Raw genomic sequence first — 24,280 nt, 5'->3', positions numbered from 1 at the left:
GTTAGTGAGGGGCTCTGCCTGATGTAATTTGGAATTTTGTTCCAAAGCATGGGGAGTCCCTGTGACAGGAATCTATCCCTCCATCATGTTCTATTTATTGTTGTGGTGAGGATGTTCATCGTGCATACAGCTGCAGCCATTACAGATGGGTTTTCCTGCCATCAGGCGGGTCCTCGGTCGGCCGAATTCCAAAGTCTAGGTCCGGCGTCGGATGTCGTCACTTCTTCCCTGACGTCAGTGCGACAGGGGTATAAAAGAACCAGCCGACGCCATTTTCTTCAGTCTTTCTTGCCGCGCAGTGCCCGAAGCAGAAGCAGTTCGCAAGTGCCGGTCGGCCAGCTCCTGAGATTACAAATATTTTTCAACCGAAGTCTTCTTGAAAGCTAAGTACCCCGTTGGGGAAACTTTTCTTGCCTCAGACCGATGTCAGACAAAGTTAATTGCATTTCATGTGGGAAGCAAATACCGCATAAGGATTTTCATTCCCTCTGCATTCCTTGCTTAGGCCCAGACCACGACGTCTCGGCCTGTCGTTTTTGTGCTACATTCAACAGACGCACTATTAAGCGTCGGGCGGAGTTCGCCCAACACTATTTTGGCAAAAAGTTTAATTACATTATGTCTGATACTCCGACTCCAGTTTTGAGTAAAAGACGCAAAGATAAGGACCGACATACGAGCTCCGCGACTTCTACCGACACCACGCCAAAGCCGACTACAGGTGGTCTGGTTCTCAGCGAGGCGCCTACGCAGCCCCGGACTACCGATGACACTTCATTGGCGGTGTCTTCTGTGCCCGAGGTCGCAGGCTCTTGGGCCCACACCCCGATTACAGATACCGAAGCCACTCTTGGCGGTGCAACTCAGAGTTTAGACAGGCCTGCCACCTCTCAAGGTGTCTTCCGGCCTTCCTCTTCTTTTTCCATCAAGGCTTTCACTAAGTCTAAAGCAGCCATGCATACTAAAAGACAAGCTACACAGGGCCCCTCTCAAGGCCCCATGCCTAAAAAGCAGATGCTCAAAATGGTTGAGGATTTAATTACTCTTATCAGGGGTTCTCAACCCCCCCGGACAAAAGGCCCAGAGTTGAGGAAGAATCCCCTTCCTCGGACCAGGCCTCCATTATTTCAGAACATTCTGAAGACCAGGAACATTCATACTCCCCTTTTGAAGATTCTGATGCAAAGGAGTCCATTCCCTCTGTCTCCCCCCCTGAGGATTACTCTTTTGGTGAAACCTTACATACCTTGAGGGAACACTTCCACTGGGAAGGCCAAGAGTACTCAGACTCCAAGAAAAGGCTTAGGGATTTCCTCTTGCTCCCTCAGCACAGGCCTCTGGCTATACCTCCTGTCTTAGACATACTAGATGATGTGTATTCGGAGGCCTGCCTTAACCCAGATTCTTTACCTCCAGCTCCAGTCAAGCCTGACAGGTATTACCGGGTTTCTGATTCACACCAATTCCTATACAAAAGCCATGCGGCTGACCCAGAAACTATTTCACAGGGTCCCAAGGGAATTAAGGCCTCCACTGCTAAAAATCCATTACCTTCAGAAAGAGATTCCAAAGCTTTAGAAAGGTGGGGGAAAAAGGTATACACCTCGGCCACCTTAACCATGAGGGCATTAAACTGTCAGTTCCATATGTTAAAGTACCAACAGTTTCTGTTATCACAGTTGAAAAGCAAAATGTCCCAACCTGAACAACCAGACTTGGAGTTGCAGGATTTGTTACATAGTGCAGAACAAGTAGGTAAACATACCTTGCAAATGTGGTTTTGATGCTTTAGAGGCCTCATGTAGAGCTGCTATTACAGGATCAGTCATACGTAGATATGCTTGGCTCAAAGAGCAAACCTTACCAGATCATGTCAAAGCTAAATTACTAGATGCACCTCTGCAAAAAGATGTATTGTTTGGTGTTAAAGCTGAGGAGGTATTAAAGAAAATGGAGGAAAAGGCAAAATTAATGCAAACAGTGAAAGATTTCCTACAGGTACAACCTCCACGTTTCAGTAGAAATTGGCCTTCAAAAAATTGGTCCTTACCAGCCACGGACAGACCCCAAAGAGGTAGATACAGGCGCCCAAGGAGTAGAGGGCAATCTCAAGGATCGAGGCAGACAATGGCAAGCACCTACTCAAAGGTGGTGAGGATAGTTCACAGCCATTCAGGAAGCAGAACCAATGAGTTTCCCCTTTGCATGCCAAGCAAGGCTCAAATGGCAGCACCTTTAGGCGGAAAACTGGCATTATTTTCGAAAAATTGGCATATTGTCACCAAAGACAAATGGATCCTAGACATTATAGACAGAGGCTACAGATTCCACTTTCACACCCTTCCAAAAATGAGTGGCATGCCAAACCTGCCACACAATCAAAGGGCAGAGGCACAAAAACAAATTTCAGATCTCATGGACATGAAAGCTATTCAAGAGGTGCCTGCACAAGAACAGGGTCAAGGTTTTTATTCCAGACTATTCCTGGTACCAAGGAAGGGCAAAGATTGGAGACCTATTTTGGACCTATCCATCCTAAACACATTTTTGCTCGTGCCAAAATTCAAGTTGCTCACATTACAGCAGCTTCTTCCCATGCTGGGCAAGGAGTCTTGGCTGGTAACATTGGACCTCAAGGAGGCATACCTGCATGTCCCAATCAGAAAAGATTGCAGAAGATACCTCAGATTTCTTGCAGGTTCAACACATTGTCAATTCTCTGCATTGCCCTTTGGCTTATCTACTGCGCCCAGAGTGTTCACAAAATGCCTGGCATCAGTAATTGCCTTCTGCAGACTTCAAGGGATACAAATATAGCCATATTTGGACGACTGCCTGATCCAAGCGGACAGCAAGCACATACTTCTGAAACATCGGGCGTTTGTAATAATGTTGTTGAATTCTCTAGGATACACAGTCAACAAAAAGAAATCAAGGCTAATACCCTCTCAAACAATAATTTTCCTGGGTGCTAGCTTGGATACCAACACCCAGATGGCCTACCTCACGCCAGAGAAACAAGGGCAACTAACTCAATACTTCAGAAAACTGGCAACTTTCACCAGGCTGACTAAGGAAAATCCTGCAGGCTCTGGGATTCATGGCAACTTGCATCCTACTAATCCCATGTGCAAAGCTGCATATGAGGAAACTTCAATGGTACCTAAAAAACCTATGGTCTCAACACAGCCACAGTTTGGAAACAATAATACCACTGATTCCATGTCTTCAAAAGGAATTTCTGTGGTGGGCTCAAGCATGCCAAAGAAACACAGGTCTCCCATTCTGCAAGCCTCAAGCAAATCAAGTCATCGCAACAGACACCTCGGGGGCGCACATGACAGATCGGTGCATTCAGGGCATATGGTCCCAAAAAGAAAGGCACCTACACATCAATCAAAAGGAAATGCTAGCAGTAATAAATGCTATTATAACTTTCAAAGACCTACTGCATCCAGACCAGCTATTGATAAGAACAGACAACACCACAGTAATGTGGTACATAAACAAACAGGGAGGAACCCATTCATACCCCCTATGCAGGCTAGCCATGTCTCTTTGGAACATGGCTCTGGAACTACAAATCGAACTTCAAGCACAGTACCTGCCAGGCAAGGAAAACACACTGGCAGACAACCTAAGCAGAAATATGACAGACCCACATGAATGGAAGTTGCATCCTCAAGTTTTTACAAAGATACTTCAAGCATGGGGAAGGCCAGACATAGATCTCTTTGCCTTCCACAGAAATCACCAATTGGCAAAATTCTGCTCAAGGACCTTTCATCCACAGGCCTGGAAAGTGGACGCACTCTTTCAGTTGGACAACAATGACAGTTTATGCCTTTCCACCTCTTCCTCTGCTGCCCAAAGTTCTATTAAAAACCAGAGCAGACAGACCAAAGATGATTCTCATTGCTCCTGACTGGCCAAGACAACACTGGTACCCACTTCTGAGGAGCCTGACTCATTCCCCACCATGGATCTTGCCTCTAATGCCTCTTCTACTGACTCAGCACAACTTCAAAACTCTTCACAGTCCGCTGAAAACACTCAGTCTAGCCGCATGGAAGATTCCTTAAAATCACAACAGACCCTACTCTCCAAGGAGGTGCAGGACGTCATCTTGGAGGCCAGAAGACCTTCTACTAGAAAAGCCTATTCCGCAAAATGGAAACTGTTTTGTGCCTGGAATGAGAAAAAGGGCCAGAATCCTGGAATACTGAATTTACCTCAAATATTACAGTACCTAGCTGAGTTGCTAAGCAGTGGACTTTCATTCTCCTCCATCAAAATCCATGCCTCGGCCATTTCTGCAGAATACAACACTGATCCTCCTTTATTCTCTCACCCCCTCTTAAGACAATTCCTCAGAGGGGCTAAGAATATAAAACCCCCAAGGAAACAACCAGTACCTGCTTGGGACCTCAATTTCATTCTAGAAAAACTGACCTTGCCTCCTTTTGAGCCAGCTGCTACAACAGAACTGCAATATTTGTCCTGGAAAACGGCCTTCCTGCTGGCTATCACCTCAGCTCGCAGGGTTTCGGAACTACAAGCCCTCATGGCTGTGCAGCCTTTCATCATTTTCCATCAGGACAGAGTTTCCTTACAAACCAATCCTTCCTTTATGCCAAAGGTAGTATCCAGGGTAGCCTTGAATCAGGCTATCCACTTACCTATCTTTTACCCTAATCCTCAAAACAAAGGGGAGAGACTACTACATTCCTTGGACATTCACAAGCAGCTACGGTATTATTTGGACAGAACAAAGCCTTTCAGAAAATCAGAGCAACTCTTTGTGTCCTATGCTACAGGAGCTCAAGGGAAGCTTATTTCCAAACAATCTCAAAATGGATAGCCCACTGCATATGCTTTTGTTACTCTTTTCATGGTAAAACTGTACCTGCAGGCATCAGATCTCACTCCACAAGGGCCACAGCTACCTCTTCAGCTTTCCTCAGGGGGGTTCCTACCAAAGATATTTTGGAAGCTGCCATTTGGAGTTCTGTACATACTTTCTCCAAGCACGATCACCTACCATTATACTCCAAATCTAGAGCAGACTTTGCCACTGCAGTCTTGCAGAGCATCCTAGCTCCTCCTAGTGCCACCTAGTGCCTACCACCCCTGTTTTAGCTTTGGGATTCTACCCATCTGTTATACTGCAGCTGTATGCACGATGAACATAGTACAGTTTTGTACCTACCATAAATGTAGATGTTCGAGTGCTTATACAGCTGCAGTCCAGGTTTCCCTCCCTCCTTCCCCTCTTGGGACAGGCCTAATGGCTAACACCTCCTCATACAACCTGATTGGGGTATTCTTTTATGGTGTATTTGCTTGCAACTACTGTTTTTTGATTATATTGCATTTCATTATTACATAAATGTATGTATTGCCTTCCTTCGGGGGGCACCTGACATCTGGGGCAAGAAAAACTGAAGAAAATGGCGTTGGCTGGTTCTTTTATACCCCTGTCGCACTGACGTCAGGGAAGAAGCGATGACATCAGACGCCGGACCTAGACTTTGGAATTCGGCCGACCGAGGGACCCGCCTGACGGCAGGAAAACCCATCTGTTATGACTGCAGCTGTATAAGCACTCGAACATCTACATTTATGGTAGGTACAAAACTGTACTTTTAGCTCACTAGAGCGCGTGGCTCGCAGTGACTTGGATTTCTTTAGGTGGAGCATGTCCATCAATTCTGAGTTGGACATGGCTTTGTAAGTCAGGCAGAGATCACCTCTGAGTAAGTGATATGCTACTGAGTACAGCCAGAGTTTTTTCAATCGGTTGCATAGGACATATGTTTGAGGCCAGTAATCCTCTTGGTGAGGTACTTTTGTGGTCTTTCCAGCTGTTGGAAGTGTCTTGTGAGGTACATCCCAAATGGGGCATTGTACTCTATGATGGGTCTAATGAGTGACGAGTAGAGGGGCACTATAACCTCTTTATTTCTAGATGCGAACCCTTTAGTAATTAGATGGGCCACATAGAAGGATTTCCTAACTACTTTGGCAATATGGTTGTCAAAGGAGAGATTACTCTCTACCTGGGTCCCCAGATCTCTTATTACCTCTTCTGAATTAAGGGGGCTGCCACCTATGTGGTAATTTGTGGGTGTTTTGTATTACCCAAATGGGTTGACTATGCATTTTTTGGCATTTAGCTTGAGGCCATGACTTTGACACCAGGTGTCCATCTCAGTAAGGCCCTTTTGGAGGATGTCCGTGTCAGCCAGTGTGTCAATTATGGCTCCCAGTTTGCAGTCATCAGCAAACTTGGTTAGCCATAGTCCTCATGTGTTTGCCTGTACTTCTGAGAAGTATATGCCGAACAGTAGGGGTCCCAAGACCGAGCCTTGTGGGACACCACTTGTGACTGGTTTAGAGTCTGACCTGGAGCCCGCTCTTCGTACCATGTAAGTTCTGTCTGTAAGCCAGTTTTCAACCCGTCTCGTGACGTAGGGGTTTATGTTCAGGTTGGTGAGTTTTTTTTGTAATACCCGAGCGGGGAATGGTGTCAAAGTCTTGGCGAGGTCAAGGTAGGCTGTGTGAACCACCTTTCCCTCGTCTATGGCCTTGGTGACTGTCTCGAAGAAGTCAACCAGGTTTAGTAGGCATGAGCTGCCCTTAACAAAGCCGAAATGGGTTGGGTCAAGTGTTTGGAGGTTCCCAATGTCTTTGTTAATGGGTTCCATGATGATGTGCTCCATAGTCTTGCAGACCAGGCTAGTCAGGCTTATGGGGCGATAGTTACCAGGGTAAGTTGTGGCCCCTCCTTTGTGGAGAGGAATAACCGTTGCTGTGTGCCATTCTATGGGCACGTAGTCTGTGGAGAGGCTGAAGTTGAACAGCATGTTTAGGTGGGGGTTTAGTTCGTTCTGTAGTCCGTGCAAGGCGCAGCCTGGGACACCATCTGGTCCCATTGACGCTGTGTTTTTTGGCTTTTGAAATGGCTGTTTTCACCTGTGCGTCTGTGATTTCTGGGACACTACACTTTTCCGGTATTGTTGTGGGCCCTTTTGGAGGTGAGAGGGGGGTGAAGTTTGCACTGAATTTATCTGCCAAGATGTTGGCAATATCAGTAGGGTCAGTATATTTTGTGCTATTTTTGCACTAGTTCAGTGCATATCTGCGAGTTGCCACTTTGATTCTTAACATAGCTAAAGAAGGCTTTGTGGTTATCTTTTGAATCCTTGGCTATTTTTCTTTCGAAGTTTTCCTTGGATGATTTCATGAGGGACCTTAGTTTCTTACTGATACTGATCAGGGATGTCTTTCCTTCTTGGGATTTGCATTTTTTCTGAACTAGTTTCCTCCTCCTATTGTATAGCCTGTTTTTTGCAGGGGTCCACCAAACTGGTTTCCTTCTCTTAGAGGAGCGAGTCTTTGTTTTGCTAAGGATGGGCACGACCCATGCATCCTTGTAGGTGCTCATAGAGTGCATTTGTAAAGGTTTCTGCATCTGGGCATCTTTATCCTTTAGCGTGGGGGCTGTGAAACTTACCACCTCTGTCTTAAGTAAGGTGAAGTTTGCTTTAGAAAAGTGTTTTACTGTGGTTTCCTTAGTTGGGGGTGGTGGTGTGGTGTGGACATCCAGAGTGATTAGTTTATGGTCTGATCTAACCAGTGACGGGTTGACCTCCGGTGTGGAACACCTGTCTCCCATGTTGGTGATGACCAGGTCCAATATGTTTTCACCTCTGGTAGGGGAGTTTACCAGCTGATCCAGGGCATTTGAGTTGATGAATTCCAGGAAGCGCTGAGCCTAGGAATTTGTACTCTAGTAGTTTTCCCAGTGAATGTGTAGGGTAATTGAAATCGTCCATTATCAGGGTGTTCCGTAGGACCTTCATGTTTCCAGTGTCTCCAGAAAGGTGGAGTGGTGGTCCTGGGTCATGGAGGGTGATCTGTAGCAGGCCACAATTTGCATTGCAGATTTGCCCGATGTTAGTTGCACATGGATGATCTCAGAGGTGGTATGTTGCGCCACTAACCTGGAGGTGTAGATATCCTTGATGAATATGGATACACCCCCCTCCTTTTGTGTTTCAGTCCGTGTTCTGTGGCCGAAACGTGTGGTATGAGGTTTAGCCAAAACGTGTGGTATGAGTTGTAGCCCGGTAGTGCTGGGGTGCTCTCTGGAGCCTTGAACCAGGTTTCAGTTACTGCACAGATGTCGACGTTCTCCATACTGAGGAGTGCTTCGAGCACGTGCATTTTGAGATTTAAACTCCTGGCGTTGAGTAGCATAACCCTCAGTGTTTTGTTAATTGTGCTGTTTACGGAGGTGGGTTTGACTTTTGAGCCTTGCCTAAAAAAGGCACTTTGGGGGCAGCAAGAGCCTTGGCCAGTATTCGAAAGCCTAGGGAGTGACAGGTGCAAGCAGTCTCTTGCGAAGCAGTGCGGCTTGTCGAGCATGTCATCCCAGGCTGACAGACACTGGATCCCCTTTGAATGACACCAGAAGCTTAGCCAATTGTTGAAATTGATCATTTTTTCTTTATACTGAGGTATCATTCTTGGTGAGGGCAGGATGCTATTCAGGGTCAGGGTCATACCAGCCTGGGCTGCATGATCAGAGAGCTCTTCCATGTCTCTTCATGTAGTCCAAGGAGGTACGTCTCGGGTCGTTCACACCAACATGAACAATGACAGCGGCATATTTGTACTTGTTCTGGAGTGACCTGAGTGCTTGTGTTATGTGTTGGATTCTGGCTCCTGACAGGCAGCTAACAGTAACCTTCTGCTTGTCCAGCCTAATGAGTGGGACGTCAGTGTGCCTGACTATAGAGTCGCCTATTACTAGTGTTTTTTAGGTATGTTATTTCGCCTTAAGGGCTGTGATTTTTTTTTTTTTGTGTTGTCTGGTTTGTGACTGGAAGTGTAGGTTGTTTGGGTGTCTGCTTTGGAGGTCTCTGATGCTTTTGCAGGTTTTTATTTAGAGCCACAGAGTATGATTTTGTGTATCTGTGTATTTTTTGCCAGTGCTGTTTTAGTACATCTCTGTGCGGCTGGAGGTGCGGTGCAAGTTTTAACCTTCTCCTCTTGACTGTGTGTTCCAGTCTTGAGTGGAGACGGCTTAGCTTCCAGTTTGGCTGTATAATTGCATCTCTCGCATATGTTAGTGTTTTATGGTAGGAGGAGGAGAGGGTTGTCTGTGTACATGAGGCGGTTGTAACATTGCCTCAGGATACCCAGATTCACCAGCTGGACTGGAGAGTGCACCTGAAGTTTCCCTCTGGTTCTTTCCTGCCTCTTCCAGATCTTCAGTCCAAACCCAGATCCAGCAGAGCACCCAGGCTTCAGTCCCAGGGGACGCACAGGACTAAGCAGTAGGGGGCCTCCACTTCCAAATTTGGGAGTAATAAAACTCCCCTATGGTAAACTGTCTCAATGACTTCTTTTTAAAACTTCCAAGCACTTCTCAACTGACTGCCCCTTTGGGGGGAAAGATTGCACTTCATGCAAAGAACTGAGGACTCGTTACACAGGACAAATGGGTTTTAAATGTAGTATCCCAAGGATACAGATTTCACTTCCACACATCACCAACTCCAAGCGGTTGGTCGGATCTACCTCCAAAGCAGTGGGCAGAGGCCCAAAAGCAGGTATTTTCTCTCCTAAGCATAGAGGAGGAATACTCTGAGTCTTCTTCAGAAGAATCCCTCTCTTGCACATCCCAACTCCCTTTCCCACTTGGATATGCCTCTCCAGAGGAAGAATCTGCAGAAGCTAATTCCCCTGCAGAAGATCTCACCTTTGGAGAAACTGTAGCTAGGCTGAGCGAACATTTCTTCAAGTGGGACTCATCAGACATGGCTGAGGTGCAAAAGCACTACTATGAGCTGATCCGTATGGATTTCTCAGCTCCCACAGCTGTCCCACCTATTCTTCCAGCCTTTCTTGATGCTTTCTCTGCTGCATCCTTAAATCTAGACTTCCCAACATCCAGCCCCCTGCAGACTTGATAGGTTTTACAAGGTCTCAGAGACAGCTAAATTCTTGGTAAAATGCTCAGCTGCATACCCAGCCACCATCTCAGTCTGTACTGGCACGACTTTAAATTACTACCCTCTACCACCCTCCTCCCTCCTGACAAGGACAGCAAGGCCATGGAGCATTTGGGTAAAAGTGTACACCTCTGCAACTCTAGCTTTCAGAGCAATCAGCTGTCAGGCACACATGTCTAGATATGCTTTAGCCCTTTTCGAGAAAATTTCCAGATTTCAGATCTCTGATTCTACAGCCAAAGCTAAACTGTCCTCCCTTATTTCCCTTACCTCTCAGGTGACTAGACACACACACAGGTGCAGCTATGATGCATCTGAGGCTTCAGCTAGGTCGGCAGCATCAGCTTCTGCCCTAAGAAGGTATTCTGGCTACATCTCCAGTCCTGAGCATCCACAGCTCCTCTGCGCTGGTCCTACGATTTAGGCTGCTTGTTTTCGCCTCCCCTAATCCATCCCTGGTACTCCCTCCCTGCTTTAAATGCAAAAGGAATACCTTCGGCCATCACCTGAAGACACCCTGAATTAGCCAGCTTGCCTGGTACTTGGAAAAATACTACTGAGAAGAACCCCCCCCCCCCCCAACAAGATTGTGTAAATGTATGATGCTTAACACTAATTAAATGTAGACTTGATGTAGTCTACCCTCCCGTGCAGACCGCCCCCCCCCCCCCCCCCCCCCTGTTATCACTACCCTTGAATATATTTAAATTTGACTGGTCCAACTATCCCTGCTGTTTGCCATCTCCTTCTACCATTAGGTGGCAGCATCTACCAATATAAATCCTAGATGTTCTTTATAATCCCAAAACGTTTTATTTTTTCACAAACACTTGATTGTGAGTTAATATCCTTAGACTGTAAATATCTTCTCCCTCCCCCACTAAACCACCCTCTGTAAAGGCAGCCTTCATTTTCTGGCTGGAAATATTTAGCTCATACCTTCCAACTACAGCCTTTAAACTGCTCTTTGCTGTTACTTTTTGTGCCATACTCACCTCTAGTGCTCTTTAACACTCCGTTTGCCCTTGGGCTTACTCCATTCCCCACCTTGCCCCCAGTACTCCTAGCTTTATTTCTATCTTACCTCACCCTCTCAGCCTAATTACCCAATACCAGCTCCCCCTCATTACTCCTCCCACCTATAGCCATCCTTCTTAAACTCTGTAATCTGTACTCCACCCAGTAATTATAGTCCCCTCCCCTCCTCTTTCCTTAAATCTCTAGAATATCTCCATCACTTTTTAAACCCTTTCTTCTTCATAGCCTTCTCTATTTTCCTAACCACTCATACCACTGTCTTTGCTCCAACATGCTCTCCTCAAGTTATCACACCCTCCAGTCCCCCAGCCTCCTATTTCTGTTCCTGCTTCCCTTCTACTATGCTACCTCATATTCCACCTGTGCTTGTCCAATACCACCTACAAAGACCACTACCATACAAACCTACCTTCTCCCTCACTCTTACTCCCATTTCTACTCTTATCTCCTCTTCTCTCATTCAGCCCAACCCTCTGCACCTATTCCACCCTAAACTCTTCTCCTCTGAAGTCAAAAGACACTGTCACCTGCTCCAATCTACAATCTACCAGAAGTCATGCCTGGCAGACCAATATGGCTAAAGGATATCTCCTTCAACAACCTAGTCCAAGTTGGTGATATCCATCCTAACCCTGTTCCTACATCCTTTATTAACAACACTCATCCCTTACCCTCTTCCTCCTATCTCAACACCCTAAAGATTTTTACAATTAATGCACAAAGTCTAAACAAAGTACACCAATTACAAGCTTTGTTAAGCCATAACCAACCAGATATCTTAGCCATCTCCGAAACCTGGCTCAAGCTCTTTATCTCCGAGACTGAGATTCTGCCCCCAGGATTTTATTGTCTCAGAAATGACCCACTAAATAAAAAAGGTGGAGGCACTGCCCTAGTGTACTTCAACCTTCTTACCTTAATTCCTCTCCAAATTCCAATTCCTCAATTCTGGAGCACTGAACTAACAGCTGGAATTCTAAAACTAAATGAACATAAAAATATCTGCATCATTGCCCTATATATTTCATCTGATAATATCTCTACACTCAAATTTTCTGCTATGGGCCTCTACTGAAATTAACTATGAAACTTGTATCATTGGTGATTTGAACATGGACTGGAATAAAATCAATTGTCCCTCTCCCTCCCTTTCCATTAACCTCTGTAATATAATCCTCTCCATCACTCAACCTAACAAAATAAACCCTCCCAGATCCACTATAGATTGGATCCTAGTCTCAGATCCAAATAAAATAACCAATTCTGGTACAATTCCTGATACCTTTAGCGACCACCTCCCAGCCTTCATGTATCGCTCAACTAGATGTCCTTCAAGGATGCATCTGCAGTCCTTACAAATGGGTTGTCCTGTCGTCAGGCAGCCCTTCGGTCGGCCGGATTCCAAAGTCTGGGTCTGGCCTCGGCTGGTGTCGCACTTCACCCGACGTCATAGCTGCAGTTATTCGGGTATAAAGGCATCAGCCGACGCCATTTTCCTCAGTCTTTCTTGCCGCGTGGCGCCCGAAGCAGAAGCTGTTCGCAAGTGCCGGTCGGTCAGAACCAGAGATTACTACTACCGAATTCTTCTACGAAGACTTCTAAAAAGCTAAGTACCCCGTTGGGGACTCTTTCTTGCCTCAGCAGATGTCAAAAAAAGTGAATAACTGTTTAACTTGTGGGAAACAAATACCTCATAAAGATTTCCACTCTTACTGCTTACCTTGTTTAGGCCCAGACCACGACGTAGCAGCTTGTCTAGCCTGTGCTTCTTTTAACCGACGGACGCTTAGACGTCGGTCGGAATTTGCTGAGGAGTTTTTCGGCTCCAATTTTGCTTACATTATGCCGTCTGATCCTCCGACTATGCAAATATCAAAAAAGCGAAAGGAAAAGGACCGACACTCGCGGTCTGCGGTTTCGGCCGAAACCGCGGTTATGCCAACCGCGAGTGCCTCTGTTTCGGCTGAAACCGAGCAAGCGGTTCTTCCTTCAGCCGAAAACTTACCTCCTACCGAGGCCTCTTCCAACCTCGTGGAATCGGCTTCTGATTTACCTTCTGCTCAGGCAGTTTCTCAGGAATTATCTGACACTATCCCCTTGGATATCTCCACCCCTGCACGTGGAGCTGCTAGGCCACCTGCAGCCATGTCCATTAAGGCTTTTGCCAGGGCTAAAACTACTAAATCTGTGCCTGCTAAGACCCCCTCTCACAGGCCTAGCTCTACTTCACAAATGCTTAGTCTAGCAGAGGATCTCATTTCTTTAATCCGGGGATCCCAATCTCACACAGACAGGGCCTCTCACCCACCTCCAGAGAAGAGGCCTAGAGCAGAGCCCCCTGAGCCAGTTTCTACAGATGATTTCTCTGATGATTCAGATAATACTAACCCTCCAGAGGCATCTTTCTCCCCTTATGAAGACTCTGATGCTGAAGAGTCCATCCCTTCTGCCTTTCCGCCTGAGGAATTTTCCTTTGGGGAAACCTTGCATGCTATGAGGGAACAATTTCAGTGGCAGGGCCAGGATTTCTCAGACTCTAGGAAGAGGCTTAGAACCTTTCTGCATTTACCACAACATAAGCCTTTAGCCATTCCTCCAGTTCTCTCTGTTGTAGATGATGCATTTAATGATGCTTGTACTGCTCCTGATTCACTTCCACCGGCCCCTGCTAAGCCCGATAGGTACTACAGGGTTCCGGATACTCATCACCATTTGTATAAAGCTCCTTTTGCAGATCCCGAGACTATCTCCCAGGGTCCTAAGGCTGTAGCAGCTACCTCTGCCAAAACCCCTCCCTCTGAAAGGGAATCCAGGTCCTTAGAGATGGGGTAAAAAGTTTACACTTCTGCAACTCTTTCAGCTAGAGCATTGAACTGTCAATTCCACATGATCCAGTATCAAGAATTTATGCTAGACCAGTTAACCAAAAGTTGTCCTCAGATGAACCATTAGACAAAAAATCTGTTCAGGAAATGGTACATAACATTCAGCAGGTCAGTAACCATTCCTTAAAATGCGGCTATGATGCACTGGAAGCTTCCTTCAGATCAGCCATGACTGGCACAGTTATCAGAAGGCATGCATGGTTAAAAGAGCAGGCCTTACCAGACCATGTGAAATCCAAATTACTAGATGCTCCCATGGACAAGATCAATTTGTTTGGCTCTCCTGCACAACAGGTGCTCAAGAAGATGGAAGAGAAGGCAAAATCTGTCCAAACAGTGAAAGATTTCTTACAGGTCCAACCTCCAAGGTTTAGCAGGAATTGGCCCTCCAAGAATTGGTCCTTTCCCGACTCCTCCAGAGCCCAGAGAGGCAGAAATAGGCGTTCAAGAGGCTGAAGTCAATCCAGAGGTGCCTACAGAGGACGCCAATGGCAGGGTAACAACCAACAAGGTGCAGCCACGGACACAGCCACCACCACTACTACAGGACAATCACAGTGACTTGGTTCTAGCACCGCCTACCAGGGAACAACTAAAAGCACCCTTGGGCGGGAAGCTAGCTTTATTTTCAGTAAACTGGCATTACATCACAAGAGACAAGTGGATTTTGCAGACAATAGACCAAGGTTACAGGTTTCACTTCCATACTCTACCAGGGAAGAGAGGAATGCCAAACCTACCTCCAAATCAAAAGGCAGAAGCTCTAAAACAAATATCTCAATTATTAAAAATGAGAGCTGTGGAAAAGGTACCATCTATGGAGCAAGGATAGGGATTTTACTCCAGACTCTTCCTGGTACCAAGAAAAGAAAGCAAATGGAGACCTATTCTCGACCTGTCCGCTTTAAACTCATTCCTCATTGTTCCAAAATTCAAAATGCTGACCCTACAGCAGCTTCTTCCCATGCTGGGCAAGGAGTCTTGGCTGGTAACTCTAGATCTCAAGGAGGCATACCTGCACGTCCCCATACGACCAAATTGCAGAAGATACCTCAGATTTCTTGCAGGATCAGAGCATTATCAATTCTCAGCATTGCCCTTTGGCTTATCTACTGCGCCCAGAGTGTTCACGAAATGCCTGGCATCAGTAATTGCTCATTGCAGGCTCCAGGGAATCCAAATCTACCCTTACCTGGACGACTGCCTGATACAAGCGGACAACAAAATCAAGTTAGCAGAAGACTTGAAAAGGGTCATTTACCTACTACAAGCCCTAGGATACACAGTCAATATAAACAAGTCAAGGCTGAAACCATCCCAAAGGATAACCTTCTTGGGTGCAGAGCTGGACACATCGAAGCAAATGGCATTCCTAACAGTAGAAAAACAGGAGCAACTCCCTCTATACTTCTTGGCATTAACAAAGCAGAACCATCTAACAGCAAGAAAAGTCCTGCAAGCCTTGGGTTTCATGGCATCCTGCATAATATTGGTTCCACATGCCAGACTGCATATGAGAAAGTTACAGTGGTACCTAAGGAATTTATGGTCTCAGCACAAGCACAGCCTAGAAACCCAAATTCCAATTATTCCATGCCTGAAGCAAGAATTCCAATGGTGGGCTCAGGCTTGTCAATCAAACAAAGGATTGCCCTTCCACAACACTCAACCAAGCCAAACCATTACCACGGACGCCTCAGACCTCGGTTGGGGGGCCCACATGCTAGACAAGTGCATACAAGGCTTATGGACTCAAAACCAGCTGCACCTACACATAAATCAAAAGGAAATGCTGGCAGTAAAACTGGCAATTCAGACATTCAGACCATTTCTTCGACAAGGACAACTGTTGATAAGGACAGACAACACCACAGTTATGTGGTACATCAACAAACAGGGAGGCACACATTCGTACCCTCTATGCAGGATGGCAATGGATCTCTGGAATGTGGCCCTGAGTTACAACATTCAGTTACAAGCAATTTTTGTACCAGGAAAAGAAAACATTCTAGCAGACATACTAAGCAGGACTACCACGGATGCCCACGAATGGATGCTGCATCCGGACATCTTCAAAACCATTACAAGAAAATGGGGACTCCCTCAAATAGACTTATTTGCATCCCCACGCAATCGCCAACTAAAGAAATTCTGCACAAGGACGTACCACCCACTTGCTTGGAAGGTGGACTCCCTATCTTTCAGTTGGAAAAACCTGACAGCATATGCATTCCCACCACTTCCTTTGATGCACAAGGTGCTATTGAAGATCAAGGAGGACCGTCCAAGGATCATCCTGATAGCTCCAGACTGGCCAAGACAACATTGGTACCCATTACTGAGGAGCATGTCTCTGGAACAAATATGGCACCTACCCCTTGTTCCCTTGCTGTTAACACAGAACAACTACAACACCCTGCATCCAAACCTGAAAACACTGCAGCTAACTGCCTGGAACATTGCATAAGAACAAATAACACAAATTTATCCCAAAGGGTAAAAGACATTATCTTGGAGGCTCGCAGACCCTCAACAAGAAAAAATTATTCAGCAAAATGGAAAAGATATTTCATTTGGAGTACTGCAAAAGGAGAAAATGTGTCACTGGTAAACATAGCCAACATCCTGGAATACTTGGCAGAGCTCTTCCACAAAGGCCTGTCCTATTCTTCCATCAAGATTCATGCATCAGCTATTTCAGCAGAATACGACTTGGATCCTCCAGTCTTCTCACATCCTCTGCTCAGGCAGTTTCTGAGAGGAATTAAAAATGTAAAACTGCCTAGGAAGCCACCATTGCCAGCATGGGACTTGAACTTTGTGCTAGAAAAATTGACACTTCCTCCTTTCGAACCAGCAGCAACAGCAGAATTACAATACTTATGGAAAACTGCTTTCCTGTTGGCAATCACTTCAGCAAGAAGGGTATCTGAGCTACAGGCACTAATGGCAGTACAGCCCTTCCTGATCTTCCACCAAGATAGAGTATCCATGAGAACTAATCCTACTTTTATGCCTAAGGTGGTCTCCAGAGTATCTTTGAATCAGGCTATCCACCTACCTACATTCTTCCCCAACCCTCAGAACAGGGGAGAAAGGCTGTTGCATACCGTGGATGTGCATAGACAATTACGCTACTACCTGGACAGGACCAAGGGCAATAGGAAAACTGACCAGCTACTGGTAGCATATGCAACAGGAATGGAAGGAAAAGCAATTTCAAAACAGACAATCTCTAAGTGGATAGGAAATTGCATTAGATTTTGTTACTCCTACCATGGAAAGAAAACTCCAGAAAACATCAGGCCTCACTCTACAAGGGCTACAGCCACTACCACAGCTTTTCTACGAGGAGTGGCTACCAAAGACATTTTAGAGGCTGCTACTTGGAGCTCCATGCATACATTTGCCAAGCATTATAATTTACCTTTATACTCCAGATCCCGAGCAGGTTTTGCCACTGCTGTTTTGCAAGGGATCTTAACTACACTATAATTTTATCTCTCCTCCTCCTCCCCCAGTTTTGCTATGGTATTCTACCCATTTGTAACGACTGCAGATGCATCCTTGAAGGACATAGTACAGTTTTGTACCTACCATAAATGTAGATGTCCGATAGGAATGCATCTGCAGTCAGGATTACCCACCCTCCTTCCCCTCTGTGGTACTCCTAGGGTATTTGCCCATCTTGTAGCTAGCTGGGGGAATCTATTATGGTGTATTTGTTTGTATATATGTACATACATGCCTATTTTTGTTTGCTCTCTACTATTTGGAATCATTTGCATTTATCCAAATTTAGCCTTCCTAGAGGGCACCTGGCATCTGGGGCAAGAAACACTGAGGAAAATGGCGTCGGCTGATGCCTTTATACCCGAATAACTGCAGCTATGACGTCGGGTGAAGTGCGACACCAGCCGAGGCCAGACCCAGACTTTGGAATCCGGCCGACCGAAGGGCTGCCTGACGACAGGACAACCCATTTGTAAGGACTGCAGATGCATTCCTATCGGACATCTACATTTATGGTAGGTACAAAACTGTACTTTCCTCCCCACACCAGCATCAATACATTCAAACTCGTAGCTTCAACCCAACTACTTTTCTCAATATACATTCAAACAAATGAACTGACAAATTCTAAACATCCTTCCTCTTGACAAGGCTATAGAATACTTCAACTCTGTCTTCCTTGATACTTTAAACTCACTAGCCCCACTAAGAAACAAAAGGATAAAAACTAAAACTGCTCCTTGGCTATCCAAAGAGACAAAACAGATTACGCACCACAGAGATAAACTATGGAAGCTTTACCAAAACAATGAACCAGCCAGTACTTTGCTCCAGTATAAACAGCTCCGCAACCATGCAAAATGACTAATCAAAGATAAAATCCTACTATATCAAACTTCAGTCCAATAACAATAAAACCCCCCAAAAATTCTGGAACTCAGTAAACTCACTCCTCAATCCAGGCTCCAAGAATAATCCCTGTCCTGACCAAAGTAAATCTGACCTCAAACTAGGCTCGGAATTTAACTAATTTGTCATAGAAACTATTACTACCCTCACCAAGACATTTCCCAATAGTAACCCAACTGCTGTACACTCTCCCCCTTCTAACTCACCTCATCTGTTTGAACCCAAACCCATCTCCACTAAATAAAAAAAACTTTTGCCGAACTTAAATCTTACTCTAATGCTCTCGACAATATTCCATCTTCCTTCCTAAAATGTGCTGCTGGTGGCATTGCTCTCCCAATCAGCATCATTATCAACCGATCTGTAAAAGAATCATACGTCCCCAAACTCTGGCGCTCAGCTTATATTCTTCCTCTTCATAAAGGAGGCAGAAGTACCAGCATCTCAAACTTTTGCCCCATTGCTTTGCTCTCACCAATCTCCAAAATCCTAGAAAAATGCATCCACCTCCAACTATGTCTTTCCTGACCCAAAACAATCTTCACTCCTACCCAGCATGGCTTCCGTCCAGGCCATAGCACAATTAACCGCTCTACTCTCTTTCCTTGAAACTGTCAATCAGGCCCGAGATTCAGGACACTTAGTTTCTACTGTTTTACTCTATTTGTCTAAAGCCTTTGATAAAGTTTCCCACAAGCACCTTCTCTGTCATCTCTCAAATCTTAATCTCTCACATAATGCTTTATCCTGGATGTTCTTCATGTTTCACTGTTGCAGTCATCACATTTGGGTAATCTGCTGGCAGGTTGCCCTCAGTCGGCCTGAATATCTAAGTCTTGGGTCCTGCGCCAGTTGCTGCCTCCTCTTCCATGACGTCAGATTTTCAGGAGTATAAAACATGCAGCAGATGCCATTTTCTTCAGTCTTTTTTGCTGTGCAGATTCCGAAGCAGAAGCAGTTCGCAAGTGCCGGTCGGCTGACTCCTGAAATTTTTGCATTCGAGTTTCAGAGCCAAAGTCTTCAATTAAAGCTAAGTACCCTGTTGGGGAAACTTTCTTGCTCCTTACCGATGTCAGTAAAAGTTAATAATTGCATTACTTGTGGGAAGCAAATACCTCATAAGGATTTTCATTTGTATTGTATTCCTTGCCTAGGCCCAGATCATAACTTGCCTTGCTGTTGGTTTTGTGCTAGATTTAACCAACGCACTGTTAAGCGTCTGTATACCTTTGCTTCAAAATATTTTAGAAACGGATTTAATTACCCTGAAATGTCGTCTGATAGTAATCAGACTACCGGAGTTCACAAAAAATGCAAAGAAAAGGGCAGAGACAGACCGTCTAGGTCCAAAACCGAAGACGATGCTTCTCCTAAGCCAGTCGCTGGTTCGCCGGTACTCAGTGAGGCGCTTTTGCAGCCCCTGATGCCCGCTACTTTCAAGTCACAGGCCCCTACCGAGATCCGGCATGCTGCGAGATTCTCAGAGTATTGTACCCACGGATGTCTCTCCCTCAGATGGGTCCTGAGCCGCTGAGCAGGCACCGGCTTCTGAAGGTGTTTTCAGACCTCAACATTTCTATATAAAACTGACGCCAGCTTTAAAAATAGAGAAAAGCAACTTCTAAGGCTAAAAATCCGACACATGAGCCACGTGCTCAGGCCTCTGTGCCTAAAAAACAGATGATCAAAATGGCTGAAGACTTAATTACCTTGGTCAGGGGTTCCCAACCCCCCCCCCCTGATAAGAGGCCTAGACAAGACACTGATTGCGAATCTTCAGATCAAGTTTCTATTTCTTCTGATTCCTCTTCTGATCAGGAATTTTCTATACCACCCTATGAGGATTCAGATGCAGAGGAATCTATCCCATCTACATCTACTCCTGAAGATTATTCTTTTGGAGAAACCTTGCATACTTTAAGGGAACATTTTCATTGGGAGAATCAGGATTTCTCTGAATCAAAAAAGAGGCTTAGGGATTTCCTTCTTCCTCATCATAGGCCTGTGGCTATACCTCCTGTATTAGACATTGTTGATTATGTGTTTTCGGAATCAAGCATGGTTCCTGATTCCCTACCTCCGGCTCCTAGTAAGCCAGACAGATATTATAGGGTGCCTGACTCCCACAAATTTTTATTCAAAAATCCTGCTGCTGACCCTGAAACTATCTCACAGGGTCCCAAAGGTGTAAAGGCCTCAACTGCTAAGAATCCTACCCCCTCTGATAGTGATTCCGGGGCGCTGGATAGATGGGGAAAGAAGGTTTACACGTCTGCAACCTTGGCAATTAGGGCCTTAAACTGCCAGTTTCATATGCTTAAATATCAACAGCATGTTATGGGTTTATTGAAACAGAAAATTATGTTGATTTCTGAATGTGTGGAAAATAAAGAATTACAGGAATTATTGCATGCAGCAGAACAGGTTGGAAAGCATACTTTGCAATGTGGTTTTGATTCCTTGGAGGTCACTTCCAGGGCCGCAGTTACTGGATTGTTGGATGTACCTTTACAGCATGATACTCTGGTAATAAGGCAGAAGAGGTTTTAAAGAAAATGGAAGACAAAGCTAAATCTATGCAAACTGTAAAAGATTTCTTACAAGTGCAGCCACCCATATTCAGTAGACACTGGCCTACAAAAAATTGATCCTTTCCTGTATCCGACAGAGCCTCACGGGGCAAATCTAGGCGCTCAAAAGGCTCTTTCGGCGGCACAGTGGTGCAGTGGTTAACATTGTCACCTCACAGCAAGACGTTCTCCGGTTCGATTCTCGTCTGGGGTGCCTTCTGTGTGGAGTTTGCATGTTCTCCCTGTGTTCGCGTGGGTTTCCTCCGGGTACTCCGGTTTCCTCCCACATTCCAAAGACATGCATCTGGAGCATTTCTCCCCAGGCCTCTGCTGAAAACAGGCTCTGTGGAACCTATTCGGACTTTCCCGGTCAACAAATGATAAATAAAATAAAAAAAATAGATATCAATCACAGGGTTCTTACAGGTCATAGCAATGGGATACCTTACCTCTACCTCCAAATTTGGAGGAAACAAAGCACAACTCTACAGTACACTGTCTCAATGACTTCCCTCTGCCATCACCAAGCACTTATCTTTTGGCAGCCCCCTTGGGGGAAAATTAGCACTTCATGCTCAGAATTGGCAGTTAACCCAAGACAAGTGGGTATTAAACATAGTATCCCAGGGATACAGATTGCATTTCCATACCTTGCCAATTCCAAACGGTTGGCCAGATCTGCCACAAAATCAATGGGCCGAGACACAGAAACAAGTTACATCCCTCATGGATATGGGGGCTATTCAACCAGTACCAGAACAGGAAAAAGGGAAAGGATTTTATTCAAGACTGTTCCTGGTACCCAAAAAAGACAATGCTTGGCGCCCAACACTGGATTTATCGATTTTGAACACATTTTTGGACATCCCAAAATTCAAAATGTTGACTTTGCAACAGCTTCTGCCCATGCTGGGCAAGAACGCTTGGTTAGTGACTTTAGACTTAAGAGGCATACCTGCATATCCCAATAAGGGAATCGTGCAGAAGATACCTCCGCTTCAAGGCTGGTTTTATGCATTGCCAGTTCTCTGCACTGCCCTTTGGCTTATCTACTGCGCCCAGGGTCTTTACAAAGTGCCTGGCACCAGTAATTGCATTTTGCAGACAAAGAAGCATACAAATCTATCCTTACTTGGACGACTGTCTCATTCAAGCAGAAAACAAGGACATTCTTCTTCAACATCTGGCGTTTGTAAAAAGGCTTCTAACATGCCTAGGGTACACAATAAACAAAGAAAAATCACAACTGGTACCCTTTCAAAAGATTACATTCCTGGGTGCAAGCTTGAATACAACTACCCAGATGGCTTACCTTATGCCAGACAAGCAAAGGCAACTGACTACTTACTTCAAACAGATGGCAACAAAAACCCAGTTATCTGCAAGACAAATTTTGCAGGCTTTGGGGTTCATGGCATCCTGCATTCTACTAATTCCAAATGCAAGACTGCATATGAGGAAACTACAGTGGTATCTAAAACGTTTATGGAGTCAACCTTGTCAGTCTGGAAGCAATGATTCCTCTGATTCCCTGCCTACAACAGGAGTTTCTTTGGTGGGCAGAGACATGTCACCAGAACATGGTCTTTCACTCTACACCCTGCCACCCAAACCCTAACTACAGATGCATCAGACTATGCTTGGGAGGCTCACCTGGCGGGGAGATGCATTCAGTGCATATGGAACCCAAAGCAAATGCATCTGCATATCAACCAGAAAGAGATGTTAGCTGTTCAGAATGCCCCGACAGCCTTCAAGGACCTACTTCATCCAGGACAACTACTGATAAAGACGGACAACACCACGGTTATGTGGTACATAAACAAGCAGGGAGGTGCACATTCCTACCCCCCTATGCAGACTAGCCATGGCCTTGTGGGACACAGCCTTGACTTACCAAGTACATTTTCAAGCTCAGTTCCTGCCAGGAAAACGAAATAAAATGGCAGACGACCTAAGCAGAAATTGTATGGACCCTCATGAGTGGAAACTGGATCCACAAGTCTTCAGCATGATAACAGAGAAATGTGGGAGTCAGTACATAGATCTATTTGCCTCTCCCCAAAATTATCAACTGGAGAAATTCTGCACAAGGACTTATCACAGATAAGCATGGAAAGAGGTTTTTCCAACTGAAGGATAGGGCATCCAATCAGTCTACGCCTTTCCTCTTCTGCCTCTTCTTCCCAAGGTCTTACTAAAGGTCAGACAGGAAAAAACAAAAATGATCCTAATTGCCCCGGACTGGCCTCGCCAGCACTGGTACCCAATTAAGGAATATGTCTCCACTCCCTCCTTGGTACTTGCCTTAAATACCTCATCTACTGTCTCAGCAGAGCAATCAAATTCTGCGCAATCAGCTCCAAACTCTGAACCTGGCAGCATGGCTGATCATGTAATTATTCAAACACCTCTCAGTAAGTCTGTGATGGATGTCATTTTGGAAGCCAGAAGGCCTAGTACTAGAAAATCTTATGCTGATAAATGGAATGGATTCTGTGTTTGGAACCAAGCACAAGGAGCAGACACAGCAAAGCCAAATATTCCTCCGCTTTTACAATACTTGACTGAGATGCTTGACAAGGGCCTATCTTTTTCATCAATAAAAATCCATGCCTCTGCCATCTCGGCTCATTACAACTCGGCGCCTCCCATCTTTTCTCACCCTCTGCTAAAACAGTATCTTAGAGGGGCAAAAATGTTAAGGCCTCCCAGAGCATCACCAACTCCTGATTGGGACCTCAATTTTGTGTTGGAAAAGCTCACCTTGCCTCTATTTGAACCAACAGCTACTGAGGATATAAAGTTTTTATCTTGGAAAACAGCTTTCCTGCTAGCAATCACTTCATCAAGAAGGGTTTCAGAACTACAGGCCCTCATGGCTGTGGAGCCTTATTACATTTTACCCGGACAGGGTGTGTCCCTCAGGACTAATCCTTCCTTTATGCCTAAGGTGGTATCCAGTGTAGCTCTTAACCAAACTATTCACCTGCCAACTTTTTACCCAAATCTGTAGAACAAGGGGGAGCGGATTCTGCATTCCTTGGACTTGCACAGACAACTAAGGATGTCCTTCATGGATGCATCTGCAGTCATAACAACTGGGTTGTCCTGTCGTCAGGCAGCCCTTCAGTCGGCCGGATTCCAAAGTCCGGGTCCGGCTTCGGCTGATGTCGCACTTCACCCGACGTCATCTCTGTTGGTCTTCGGGTATAAAGGCATCAGCCGACGCCATTTTCCTCAGTCTTTCTTGCCGCGTGGCGCCCGAAGCAGAAGCTGTTCGCAAGTGCCGGTCGGTCGGATCCAGAGATTACTTCTACCGAATACTACTTCGAAGACTTCT

General features: G+C 45.5%; 1 protein-coding gene across 1 annotated transcript in view; it reads left to right on the top strand.

Moving 5' to 3' along the window:
- Positions 1 to 24,280, top strand: part of STK40 (serine/threonine kinase 40) — a 1,174,020-nt gene that overhangs the window by 549,418 nt on the left and 600,322 nt on the right. The gene's annotated exons all lie outside the window — the stretch shown is intronic.

The sequence above is a fragment of the Protopterus annectens genome, chromosome 1.part1 (genome assembly GCF_019279795.1).
Source record: "Protopterus annectens isolate FY-2018-M chromosome 1.part1, PAN1.0, whole genome shotgun sequence".
Classification (NCBI taxonomy): Eukaryota; Metazoa; Chordata; order Ceratodontiformes; family Protopteridae; genus Protopterus; species Protopterus annectens.
This window is presented reverse-complemented; position numbering and strand designations above follow the sequence as displayed.